We start from the raw sequence: 14010 nt of genomic DNA, 5'->3' as shown, positions 1-14010 counted from the left end.
TCATCTGCAAAGTCCAGGCAGAGATGACCTCAGAATTCCACAGGTCACGTCCAGCCTCATGCTGACCAGGCAGATTCCCAGGAAACAAAGGTCTGCTACTCCCTCTGCTGGACTGTCCTGTTGCAATGCAGAAAAACCAGTATGCCTGCTGGCTTCAAGGTGTGATGTCAAGTCCTGTCTGAGGATCTTAAGGAATCTCAGCAAGTTAAAGTCTGCAGGATGAGTTAGAGTGGTCTGGAGCATCAGTATGTCTTAGACCATCAAGAACTTTGTGTCAACCAGCGGCCACTGCTCAACTTTTACAACTCCCTGAACCCAGCAGCCTCAGCCTTTCTTCAAAGGGTAAAATCCATTGCTACCCTCACTCTGATAACATTAGTTATGGCTCAGTCTTGATTTCTAGACTTCAAGGCAAATGAGAATAGCAGGGATGCCCATCTATTTGTGACAGATACTGACAAAATTTCCTCCATAGAGGTCATATTATCAGTATTACTCATTTATCTTGATCCCTGTATATGTGGATATGTATGTATCAAGATTTTTAAGTTGTGTTAAACTGAGAATCAAATAAAACACATGGACCATATTTTAAACTTTTTCTTCTTTCTGCACAGAATTCAGAGGGTGGTTTGGTTTATGATTTTTCAACCTTATGGTTACGTGAAAATGGCACCTGCAGTGGTAGAAATGATATATTGAATAATGGATGTTGATCTTTCCCTATACTAATTCTGTGCAGCACATACTCTGTCATGATGTTGGAAAGCAACAGCAAGCCATCGCTCTCAGCCAGCCATGCAGTCATGAAGGAGAAACCAGCAGTACTTCACGGTGTTCTGTGCTCTGTAGGTTATATGTGTTAAGTACATTTTAAACTTAGAATAATTTCGACTTATGATGAGTTTCTTAGGACATAAGTCAAGGAGCATCAGTGCTGGGGGACAGTACAGATTAGTTGGGGTGTCAATAGTCAGACTACCTGAGTTTGAATCCATGACAAGCTCATGAAGTTTGAAAAGGCCTCTTAATCTCCTCATGTCCCAGTTTCCTCATCTGTAAAACAGAGATGAAAAGGAGTCATTTCAATGAAAGGTTATTGTGAGTTGCCAAGAACAGGTCCTGGCACATAGGAACTGCTTATTACCAATTACATATCATTAGTAAAATTCAACAACTTTTATTTGTTTAAGGATCTCCATCTAATTCTCCTTTCTGTTCATTTCTTTAAGTTCACTTTACCTGTTTTCTTCTTAGGCTATTGGCATCACAGTTATTTTTCAGGAACTAACTTCCTATGTTATAAGTTGCAAACACATTTTCCAAGCTTATAATTGGTTTGACTTTCTGGGTTTATTTTACATCTTCTGGTTTTGAATTACAGTTTTAAAATCCCACCCAATTCTAATATAATAAGAAAAATCCTTCACTTTTTAGTCAGATGAATGACAACACATTGCATTCTGTCATTTTGCCCCCTTTTCTTTCCATGTCTTCATCTATGCTGCATTATGTCATTTCTGCATTATGTCATTCTATAGCTTCCACTAATTCTCTAGCTGTAAAAGTCTATTAATCCCTCTTGCACATTCATAACCTGATGAGCCATATTTTTTTCATTTCTAGGATTTATCTTTGCTTCTTTTCCAATTTTCTGGTTCTTTTCCTTCAGTATCTTTCTCTTGTCCTGTGGATTTTCATTCTCTTCTTTTTCCATGAGCTTACATAATTTAAAAAAGTTTTCCATTGGTTCTAACTGTAGTTGTGTGTGTGTGTTCTCTCACCCCCAAGGCAGTTTGTCACCTTATATGACTTGTGATTTTTGTGTTCAAATTAAAGCTCAGCTTCAAAGAGGACTAAGGCACTTGGATCCTGGAATCTAAGGATTTATGTGGCAATTTCAACTCTTCTGCTGTGATCCTGCAGATTTCATAATCTGTCATAAGCACGGATTTTCATTCATGAAGTGAGTAATTAAAAAGTCCCCAATAATGAGCTGTTCCCCACTTAACTCTTTCTATTCACACTCCGGTAAAACAATCAAGATGCTCCTAATGGTGTAGCTGGGCTGTCAACAGAGGAATTGCGTCTTTCCAGTGATCTCAGCCTTGGTTACATGGTTTGTGTCCAACCCCTGTTACATAAAAGCCTTTTTTCTTGCCAACCAATCCTCCTCCACCACTGAATTCTCTTCACATGTGCATTTACCAGGTTCTGATACACCTAAAGGGTCTCAACTTCAGCTCCCTAACTGTTCTTGGGTTTTGTGATCACCCTTCATCTCTGGTACCTAGGGACTTGACTTTCTTGCTTTTCAATAGGCTCCTATGCTAAGCAAAAAAAAAAAAAATTGTCCAGAATTACCTTACCTGATTTTGTGGGAGGGAATTATGCATTTTGATTCAAATCACTATATTGTTCACAGGTTCCAGAAAGATTTTTCTAAGATGCAAAACTTTATTGTATTAGTCTACTAGCTAAAGCTTTTCAATGCTGTTTCTTGACCTTAAGATAAGATACAAATACATGGTAGACCAGGAGAGCCTAGAAAACAGCCTCTCAAGTTTGAATGGTTTCAGTTTTTGTTCACTGTGACCTCTGCACCAAGTGACTTTCTCACAAGTTAGTAATGTCTTTTCCAGTTTCATTTATAAAATAGAAATAACTGTAGCACCAAATTCAGAGTTGCTGTAAATCTCAAATAAGCCAGTTGTCACTGTAAAAAATGAGGTGGAGTACCACTGAAATTCATCTCAGATATGGGGACCGATGACACCAAAGATGACTGAGGGCTATAAAAAAGATTTATTATTCATATTATGGACCTTTCTGAGGAGAAGAACATAAGATCTCTCAAGTAACTCCAAAAATGGAATTAGGAGATGTGGCTTAATGGTAACCTAGAGGTGAGATTAGCATGAGAGTTCAGACTTTCAATTACAGACACAGAACACAGGGGCTGCTATGTACCATACCATAGACACTGAATAAATGACGATTAACATAATTATACTGCTACCACACTTTATAAGACTCTTCATGGCATTGGCAATGACTTTTTACTCTATCATGTTTTAATTTTCTTAGATTTTTAAAAAATAATAATAAATTCATTTTAGTTTTGATGATGTTTACATAGTTGAGAGGGATGCCTGCCCATGAACTACCAGTTACGATGGAGAGGGTAGAAGGATGGGGGAAAGTGGATGAAGCAACTGCCTCCAATCTCCTTTTTTCTTACTATATCCTCAGAAAGTGAGGAGAAAAGGGGAAAGAGCCACTTTCAGCAGCCCAACAGCTTCAGTACCCAGGAATGGAAGACGGCCACCCGAACTCATCCCACAATCCCCGGTGCAGAGCATGTTCTGAGGATACGACTTAAGTGGTTTTGATAGTTCTGAGATGCTGTTGATTTCACTGCTCCAAGGTTGAGAAAATCCTTCCAAGGTCCATTGGCTGACATAGTCTACCTTAGAGTCTTGACTTGCCCAGATACTCACTGTCAAAACTTGACCAGGAGAGCTGTCCGACATGATCCCCACTCCATGGTACTAGATGTCCTCTGCAGGCCTCAGTGAACTGTGGCATATCCCCCATGAGCAACTGGGCCTACTGTCCATCACACAGCTCTCAGCAACCAAGGAGACCCAGTTCTGACACATGCACTCCACGGTCAGACCATAGTTGCTGCAATTTTCAGCATGGTTGGAATTCTGAGTCCAGTGACCCAGTTGGAGGTGGGGGAGGATTGGCCAAAGAAACCTCACCAGAGGTGACCCCAGAACTGACCCCTGTGTGTGCCAGATAGTGTGGAGTCTGGCTCAGTCCATCACCCACATCAGCATAAAAACACACTGGTGGTAGCAGTTACCTGGTCTGTTCTGTTCCCAGCCTGACTCCATCTCATACAGAAACCAATGGATACAGCATCCCAGCTTAACCCTGCCCACCACACACTCAGCCCTCACACAAGCCAGTGAAAACTGCAGCCTTGTCAGAGTGACCCCCAATAACTCCCACCAGGCCCATCCCATCCCCAGTTCCTGCCCATGCTGGTATGTGCAGTAGAGTGGTCCAGTCTGTCCTGCATCCCATTCAGCTCTTATACACATCAGTGGATGCTTGATACTAGTTCAGCCCAACTGACCCCACTGTTCAGCCCATGCTCATGCCAGCAGTTGATATCACCCATCTAGTCAGGCCTGACCCTCACCCTGGTTCTCATACTCACCAGTGGAGCTGCAGCCCATCAGATAGGGTTCCCACAATTTACCTACTAGATCCACTCACAGAGCTGGATCTGTCACTTTCTCGGTGGTTTTATGGTCTAGCCTGACGGGACTTGCCCCATCCAAGCACCTGTTAGCCAATACTTCAGCAAAACCCAACCAGCTTGCACTTACTCTGACTAATGGATGTGGTCACTTAGTCCAGTCTGGCTCTCCCCCAATCCAGCTCACATATAGGCCTATAGGTTTGTAGCCCTGCCCAGCCTGGTTTGTCCCCAGCCCGAGCTTTCATGCTCACCAGCAGGAGCAGTGGCCAGTAGAGGAACCTCCACAACCTCCCCTACTGATCTCACCCCTCATCCTGGGTCTTACATGTGCTGGTAGGAGCTTTCGCCCAGAATGGTATGACTCTCCTTACTTCAGCATTCAGCAGAGGGTGCTGTAGCTTGGCTCAGTTTCGTCTATACCCAGTTCCAGCTTATGCTTTCAGGAGCTGCTGCCTAGCCTGGTCCAACCAGGCCCCAGTTCCAGCCCTAATGTGAACTGGCTGGTGGTGTTGGGCCCAATCAGGTCTGTCCTGCATTCTGTTCTGGCTCTCACACCTTCCAGTGTGTGTTATGAATTGGCTGAGCTTGGCCCACTCCCAGATGTGACCCATACATATATCAGCAGGTACTGTAAACTGGCTTATTCTGGGCTTCTCCCAGCCTTGGTTCTTGTACTCACCTGTATCTTGACAGAGGAGTTCCCCAAGTTCTTCTTTCAGGTCTCTTCCCAGAGGCAGATCTCATGCACACAGGTGGGTTCTTGGCCCAACCTGATTTGGCCCACCTCCTATCCTGGCAGGTACAGTAACCTTGCCCAACCAGTCAACACCCATTACAGTTCTTATTGTTGGATGATACAGCCCAGCTATGCCTGGGCTACCCCCAATACCCAGCTCTCACATGGTTCAGGAGGTGCTGGAGCCTAGCCCTCTGGCACACCCGAAACCCAGTTCAAACACATGCTGAGGGACACTGCAGCTATATCCAACCCAGATTGCCACCTCCTATTCCAGCTCTCGCCTCGTTACTGGGAACCGTATCCCAGCAGGGATATCTCCTTAGCTCCTCAACAAGGTTCACTCCCAGCCACAGATCTTGCATGTATCGGTGGTTGCTCCAACCCAGACTGGCATAACCCATCCCCAGGTTGGCCTTTGCCATCATATGCTCCAGCCTAGCCTAGCCTGGCATGACCCATACCCTAGCCTGGCTCCCATGCGTGCCAGTGTGCTATGGTTTAGCCTAGTCCACTCCCCCAGAGCCAGCCCACACATATGCCAACAAGTGAAGCAGTTTTGCCTGGCCTGACCAACACCTGTTCTTGATTCATGTGCTCACCAGCAGGAGTGATGGTCCAGCAGGGGAATTCTCCCAGTTCCCCCACCAGGCCTACCCCAGATCCATATCTTACACATGTCAATGGGTGCTAGGCTCTTACTCGGCAGTATGACTCCCAGTGTTGCCTTTTGTGTGTGTGCTTGTGGATGTTGCAGCCTGGCCCATCCCACACCCTGTTCTTGGATGCACCTGTGGGTGCTACAGCCTGGTATGGTAGTCCCACAGGGGTGAGCCCATAATCCCCTATAGAATCTGCTCCCAGATCCAATTCTCTTGTGAGTTAGGTAGCGTCATGACCCAGCCTACCATAGTCCACACTCTACCTTGGCACTCACTAATGGGTACTGTGATTGAGCCCTGCCAAGCAGCCCCCCCCCCCATCCATGGCTTTTGTGTGCGCTGGTAGGTGGTAGTTGATATGAACAATCTTACCTCAGGTCTTCCACCCAGGCAAGGTGTATTGGTTTAGTCTCAAAAGGTCCTCAAGTGTCCCTCCTCTAAACCACTGGGTTTCAGACCCCTCATTTACCTGCAAGTGCAGTAACCTGATTTGTGCAAGTCCCCCAGAAGTCACTCCTCACCTGTCTCATTCTCACACTTCTCCAGACCCATCTCCCTGGGTAATCCACAGCCCCCATACCCGCAAGTGCACAGATCACCAGCCTGGTCCCTCAGCAGTGTGTCATACCAGTCTAGGCCCTGTCTGCCTACCCAGGGCCCACACACACTCACATGCTCATCCTCAGATCCTATCTGTGGGCATCTGTCACTGACATATCTTTAAAAAGAATGGAATAGGCAACTCTGCTGATACATTGAATAGTTAACATAAATTTGGCATTAACCAGGCCTAGGATGTCTTCCAGCTATTAGCTGTTTTTCTCCCAGCAGTGTAACACTTGCCTAGGTACAATGCAACCTAGGCATTTGCCGATAGCTGGGGAAATGTCTTAGATTCTTAAAAGCATCACGATTTCCTTGTGTAACATTTTGTTTCTTCAGTCTGCCAGCATCTTCACCGGTACCACACTCACTCAGCTGGTTATAAATCCCTTCCAAAGGTTTTTCCCAACTCCTTAACTTTCACACTCCCAGTTCTGCCTTCCCAGACTCATAAAAGCGTTACAATTTGTTTATCTATACCTTTTCACCTATTCTGAAAACTTTGTAGTGATTTGATCACTCAAACTTACCTTATTATGTAGCACATAATAGATACTCAATGACTATTTGCTGAATAATAGAGTATTTCCTTTAGCTCTCTTGGTATAGAACCTGTTTAATGCTCAGTTGGCTAATTCTGCCCTGGCATTCCATATGGATGCTGGTTCATGTCCCAGCTGCTCCACTTCCAATCCAAATCCCTGCTTGTGACCTGGAAAAGCAGTGAAGGATAGTCCACATCCTGGGACCTCTAGACCCACTTGGGAGACCCAGGAGAAGTCTCTGGCTCAATTCCAACCATTTTGGCTGTTTGAAGAGTGAACCAGCAGATAGAAGAATTCTCTCTCTCTCTCCCTCCCTCTCTCTCTCTCTCTTTCTCTCTTCCCTTCTCTGTAAATCTGCCTTTCCGATCTAAATAAATAAATCTTTATTTTAAAAAGTCTCTTAATGCTGAAAATCAGGCAGTATTTCTTCTTTGCAGATGGAAAAATTTCAGTTCAGATAAGTCAAATAATTTATCCAGCACCACACAGATATTAAAATATCAAAAATAAGATAGCAAACATTCTAACATATCCTTTCATTAAACAGCAGGCTCCATCTCTCGTTGGTTCATTAAGTTACATGAAGTAGAGAGAAAATAGATGCCCTCCTAAGTAGTGAGAGTTGAAAGATACAAAAACCTTTTTATTCTATGTATCATCATCAAGAATTGGCTTACAGTTCTTTAGTTCACATTAACCTGTATGAATACTCCCTAGTAAGGAAAATACAATGATTTCTTCCAGCTAGCTGAATGATCTAATTGTTTCCTTCCATCATTCATTCTAGCTCCCACATTCCCCCATACTGTTTTTCCAGCTCATCTGTGTAGCTACTCTCCATTTAGTGTACACTTGGCTTTTGCCCAGGCTCTTCCCTCTGCCTAATATTTTTCTGTTTTCTTTTTTCCTGGATAAACAACTCATGATCCAAGAAAACAGCTCAAACTGTCTCTCATGCATAAAGTTACTAATTCACAAAAAAGTTCATGTGAGTCTTGTTTGATCTAAGCATTTATAGAGCTTCATAAGCAATGTTGCTCTAGAGTCAAACCCACCTCATTAGACTTACACCTCATTTGCTCCAAGCAGAACAAAATCAGTAACTGTGCTTGTTTACTGTTATGTCATAACCAAACTGTGGTAGACAGTGGATATTTTTTTAAGATTTATTTATTTTTATTGGAAAGGCAGATATACAGAGAAGAGGAGAGACAGAGAGAGAGAAAAATCTTCCATCCGATGGTTCACTCCCCAGCAGCCATAATGGCTGTAGCTGAGCCAATCCGAAGCCAGAAGCCAGGAGCTTCTTCCGGGTCATCCATGTGGGTGCAGGGTTCCAAAGCTTTGGGCCATCCTCGACTGCTTACCCAGGCCACAGGCAGGGAGCTGGATAGGAAGCGGGGCTGCGGGGATATGAACCGGTACCCATATGGGATCCCGGCATGTTCAAAATAAGGACTTTAACCACTAGGCTATCACGCCGGGCCTGACAGTGGATATTTTCAAAAGACTTAGTGAATGAATCAGACATCAAAGTGAGTTTTCATGAAGAGGAAGGAACAGAGACTATGAAGACACCAGGCCATTGTAGAAGCTACACCGGGAAGACTTGTGGAAAGGAGTGCATTCTTGCTATAAAGACCCACTCCAGAAGAGCAGTTCCTCTTTCCACCCTTGCAAGGTGGTATATGATGTGACAACGCCAGGAGCTGCCATGTCTTCCTTCTGACCACAACAGAAAACTGAACTGGCCAGCAGGGCAAGCATATGCAACATGTCTGATTCTTGTTGGTGACCTCAGCTAGTTGGGAATTATCAACGTGAATCCTCTGCTTGGGAACTTCATAAATATGAAATCATAAATCTTTGTACATTATATTGAATTAAGGTTTCTCTTATTTTTCCCCAAAGCATACCAATGAATATAAAAGGGTTATTCTCTCTGGTGATAAACACTTTCGACCTCAAGGGAAAAAACCTGACTTCATGCCTCCTGTCTGGTGAGTGCTGCCCAGTAACTACAAACTTTGTTAAGTTTTTATTCTTCTGTATTATTTATTCTTCTGTATTTTATCTTCAGTTGCATTTGCTTCTCTCAAAACTGTGTTGATAAAAGCCAGAGAGTATACATAAAACTTCAGCAACTCAGAAATCACTACACAGATGTGGTGATTTCCAGATTGAATTAGACTAACTCTGACCAGAAATATTTACTTGGTTATCAGTTCTCGATATCTACAACTGACGCATGTAGGACTCATCAAATCATGAAACTACCAGCCAGGTAGTGCCTCCTCAGGAACTGGGGACTGCGATCAAACAGGGCAAAGATATCCAGAATCTTGGTATAGTTGAGCTCTAGTTAGGGTTATATTTAGGGCTATCATTAGGGCTATAGTTAGAGCCAAGCCAGGAACTGTGTCAAGGGTTGTGCCAAGTCTTTGAGACATCATGGCAAATTAAAAGTTCCAGGCTCCCTCCCACAAACCTTCTCTTCTAGCAGAAAATAGAATGTTATGCTAATAATTTTACAAATAATTGATCCACAGGAGATAGAGGCTACTAGGGAGTGTGTTAGGTGCTCCGTGAGCCTGTGATGAAGGGATTCTGTCCTGGCTTGGGTGTACTAAGTAACACACATTCAAGCTAAGTGTGTCAGCAGGGTGTAGGAGGAAAGCAAGGGGAGGGTGAGAGAGGCAGGGAAGAATGGTCTAGGGCCAATGGAGGATTCACTTGGAAGGATCAGATAATGTCCAGTGTGGGTAAAGGGTGACAGCCAAGGGGACAGAAGTTGGGCAAGACAGGCTGGAAAGGAAATGCAGGTGAGACTCGGGGCATTCGCACCTCACACCTTTGGGGTCATTGACAGAATACTGGCTGATACTAAAATGACCACTGTTCTCAGGAGGCCAAGCCTTAATTCATCTTGTGCAAGTCACCATTATTGCAATCTTGCTTGGTGAGGCCAGGGCTCATCCCAGCACACACTTCCCTGGTAGACTGTTTTGGAAAGCCCACACAACCTTGGACTTGTTGCCCCTTGTCGATCCAGGAATCCTGTTGTTACCACAGAGTGCGGTGACCTCTAATGCAAATCCCTTCTCTATACCCAGGCTCTGCCTCCACAGACTGATTTGTGTTCAAGAGAAGTGATAGGAGAAAACGAGTGGGGTACTTATGATATGTTATAGGTCCGAGCCTGAGATTGTTGCTTCTTGCTGACAAGTGCTCTTTTGCCCCTAAGCCAGTTTCTTCATCAATGAGATGGAGCAGATCCAGATCTGCTTCATGAGTTTTTTTGTGAGCAGTAAATTAGCATATGTAAAACAAGAGTTTGGAATATTTCCTAGCATGGAGTAAGCAGTGGTGAATTTACTTGGATAGATTTTTAAGTTAACAAGATTGTATATGTTTATGATGTATGACACCAATTGTTAAGTGCATGGGTCTCTGCACGCCCATGGGAGACAGATACCCAGTATGCTGAAAGGTAAGATGGACTGATTTTCAAATAATCAGGAAATCCCAAAAAAGTTCCTGGTTGCTGGCTTCAATGGAGCCCAGCCCACACCATTGCAGCATTTGCGGGAGCAAGGGGTGAAAGATCTCTCTCTCTCTCTCTCTCTCTCTACCCTCCCAACTTATATCTCCCTCTTTCTGTCTCTCCATTTCCCTCTGTAACTCTGCCTTTATAATAAATGAAATAAAGCTTATAAGAAGGAGGACGAGAGTGGCAGTTGTTTATATAACCATACTGTCTTCTGTCCAGACAGCTCATACAGCATTCTTTGCCCACCATCTCTCTGCTTGCTTATCTCATTCCTATTCACAGGAAATCACTAACAAGCAGAACTCTTTTTCTGGAAGCTTTCAAAAGAGTCAAACTTTGGATTGGGGCTCATATCAGATACTAGTGAGATTAGGCCAAGGAGACATAACAACCTACAGATTCACCACTAGAGGGCAGGGCGTCACCATGAGTGATAGGGAAGCAGGGCATGCTTAGCCCTGGACAAGCCAGCAGGGGAGGATCCTCCTGAAAGGCCACAGCTCTTCCAACTCGGTGTCCCTGGGGTTTGGCCAGTATTTTGGAAATCATTTTATAATTAGACATTCTGCCTGCTCAGGCCTCCTTCACAGATGGTGTTCACGCAGGTGTTGCCCATTTCTGTTGTCTAGGAGGTGGGAGGCTGGGCAGAGGACAAAGCTATCAGTCAAACAGCATTCCTTGCGAAGGCATCTCACACTCTGGCTACCCCGTCTCTTGCGTTTGTTCGTTTGGCACAAAGGAAGGGAAGAGTTAGAAAGCAAACTGAGAAGGCTCATTTGTTCTCTGTTGCTGGCTAACTTGTTAGGTGCCCAGAAAGCCTTGGCTCGAGCAAAAGGCCCTCTTTAAGGCAGCCTTAGTTACAGAACCTTTGAGAAATTCTTCATTTGCTGGTGCTAAGTAGCATCGTTGCTTAAACCACAGTCCTCCTCATTTGATTAAGTCATGTCAATCTTGGATGCAAAGATCAGAGAGGAATGCAGAATGGAGGGTGATGGAAGCCCATATACTCCTGTGCATCTGTGGAGATTTGCTAAGTGGGGCTGTCTGGCCATGCAGAGAAGGCCCAAAGCAGAAGCCCCCACACATACTTGACCTACTTTTCTGATTTCATTTTCCCTTGCCATACAGACATTTGAGGACGGCATGTTTACCCCCTGACAGGCACGGGGAAGAGTCATGCAGCCAAGGTTCCAGCCCTGGTTTGGTCCTTACATTGCATCTGTTTGGGAGAAGTGACTACACTGTTCAAGGCTTTGTTTGCTTGCATTTGAAAACAACAGTGGTTCCTCTTGCAGGGCAGCCCCAGCTGGGGAAAAGGAGTTTGGGATTTAGGATTTGTCTGTACCATTTCTAAAAGATTTCTGCTCAGGAGGATCCTTATGCTTTCCAAACCAGCCTTAGGAAAGTACCTGAAAGAAGAACGAGGGATCAAGATGTGGGTTATCTGCCAAGATCACAGAAGGAGTATGAAATGTTAGATTAGTCTGATTCTGTTCTATTGTCAGACACACACACTTCCTGTCCCCAGAGTTTCATTAACGTCTTCTGGCACAGGAAATGCGGCACATCTGGAATATTGTCAGCTATTGTACAAATACCACATGTCTAGGACGTGATTAGCCTGTTATGTGACACCTCTCTCCCTGATAATCACCTGCAGTGGGGGTCTCCTGGGAAAGTCTTAACCAGTGTTTCGGCCATAGTGGTGCCTGCTCCATCCACAACACACTTTAGCAGCAATTTTCCCTGCACTCCATTCAGACAACCTTACACAAATAATTTATCCTTTGTAGTCATAACAACATGGATAGCCTTTTAAACTGGAAGTCAGAAAGAAGTTCTGTTCTCCCCTGCTTATTCTCTTGATACTTCCCCTCTTCCCTTGTTTCCATATGCCCCAAAGCAGGGTCCTACACTCCAACATCCTAAGCCATTTGACTTCTCCAATACAGTCTTTCTGTCTTGCTTTTGGCACATGCACTACCTTCTGGTTTGAGTTTTGTTTCTTAAAATCTGTATTTTCCCACCAGCTCCTACCAATTTTCTAGACTCAGCTTTAACCATATCTTCTCCAGGAGGGCTTCCCTATCTGGGTTTCATGCTCTTGCTTTATGCTCCCATAACACCTGTATTTCCTCCATCATAAACAATGGTTATCTATGTCAAATGTGTTTTTCTTTCTGGACCATTGGCCTCCTAGTTAGCTTTGTGCAGCCAATGCCAAGCATAACCCACAGTCTTGCTGGCTAGATTCTGTTTTCAACATAGACTTACATATTCTTCTCTCAAACCCTGCTCTGCATGGCAAATAGAAATCCATGACTATACTCTCAGCTCCTCCTGCCCAAGTGTTAGGGATGTGTTCTGGGGAAAACAAGGCAAACCCATCCCAAATGCTGGAGGTATTTGTCAGTGTTTTCTGTTGAGCACCAGGAATTTCCTGAGAAAAAGAAAGCCTCACCCATATCATAGGACTTGATAATGGGCAAGGAGCTGTCATGAGCATTTTAATAATCCAAAGTAGCCTCAATGAGATTGTCTTCAGTGATAGTTTAGGAAATTCAAGGCCCAAGAGACTAATTTGGGATACTAGAGACAAGAGCCTTGAAGCTGTGCTTAGAAGCCAGTGAGAGTATTGCTCCCCCATGCCTCCCTCTGTCTTCAGATGATGGTGTGTGCTGTGTGCCTGCAGAGGGCCCAGGAGATTCATAAAGGCAGACAGAGCAGACAGCTCTGCAAGGGCCTGCCCTCTGTGGACTCAGGGAAGAACAACGTGTACTCTTTTCCATCCATCCCAGCAGCGCTTCGATGCAGCACTTGGAAAAATCAATGTCAGTGAGCGCAGGAGAAAGATTTGTTCAAGTACGTTTGTCACTTGAGGTGCCTGCAGACATTCTCACACAGCTGCAGCCCTCCAGCCTCTGCTCCCCATCACAGCAATTCACCCAAACCGGAGCAGTGCTAGGGCCAAGGCTGAGTGCAAAGAACAGAACCATGGGATGTCAGGGCCAGAAGTGCTTTACAGGTTCCACAATTCAACTCCTCAACACACAGTAGAGGAATCCGACGGCAGGGATCAGTGAAGGCTACACAGCTGGTGGTGACAGGGCCAGGATTTGAATTCAGCTCTCCGGATGCCACGTCCATGCCCCAACCCTGCTCACATTATGTAAATAACATTGTGCAAATATGAGCCAGTACCAGGAGGCTTCCTTCCCCTTCCTATGGTGCCCAGCCCACCTCTGTCACCTTGGTACTCCTATGTGGAAGGAGTGCAGAGCAACGATTATAACAAAAGCTTTGCATCAATGGATGTAAGACTAATCTGTTCCTATATACATATTCAGTTTCTATGCACCACAGGGTTTTTTTTAACTAAAAAGTCTATCACATGCCAGGAATAGTTATTGACATGTCTTAAAACATAAAATATTTAAACAAAGCCATGAGACTGGGACAATAATTTATGGTTATTTTAAGCGTAGAGATTCAGAAGCTTGCCCAAGCTCACATCCAGTAGGTGGCAGCAGTGGGCCCACTAGGGTCAGCCAGCTATTATAGTTGTGGAATCCTTGCTTTGCCTACTGTGCTGTGTATTACACACTAAGCTTCCTGTTCACCCACCCCATCCATACAAG

At 44.5% G+C, this 14010-nt stretch overlaps 1 long non-coding RNA gene across 1 annotated transcript in view; it reads right to left on the bottom strand.

The window, feature by feature from the left end:
* LOC121168668 overlaps nucleotides 1–14010 on the bottom strand; it is a 50662-nt gene that overhangs the window by 23437 nt on the left and 13215 nt on the right. Inside the window, exon 2 of the long non-coding RNA XR_005885739.1 lies at nucleotides 983–1056. This is a non-coding gene — a long non-coding RNA (uncharacterized LOC121168668). The remainder of the gene's footprint in view (nucleotides 1–982; nucleotides 1057–14010) is intronic.

This window comes from Ochotona curzoniae, unplaced genomic scaffold (assembly GCF_017591425.1).
Source record: "Ochotona curzoniae isolate NIBS_2020 unplaced genomic scaffold, NIBS_Ocur_1.0 scaffold_1037, whole genome shotgun sequence".
Taxonomy (NCBI): Eukaryota; Metazoa; Chordata; class Mammalia; order Lagomorpha; family Ochotonidae; genus Ochotona; species Ochotona curzoniae.
This window is presented reverse-complemented; position numbering and strand designations above follow the sequence as displayed.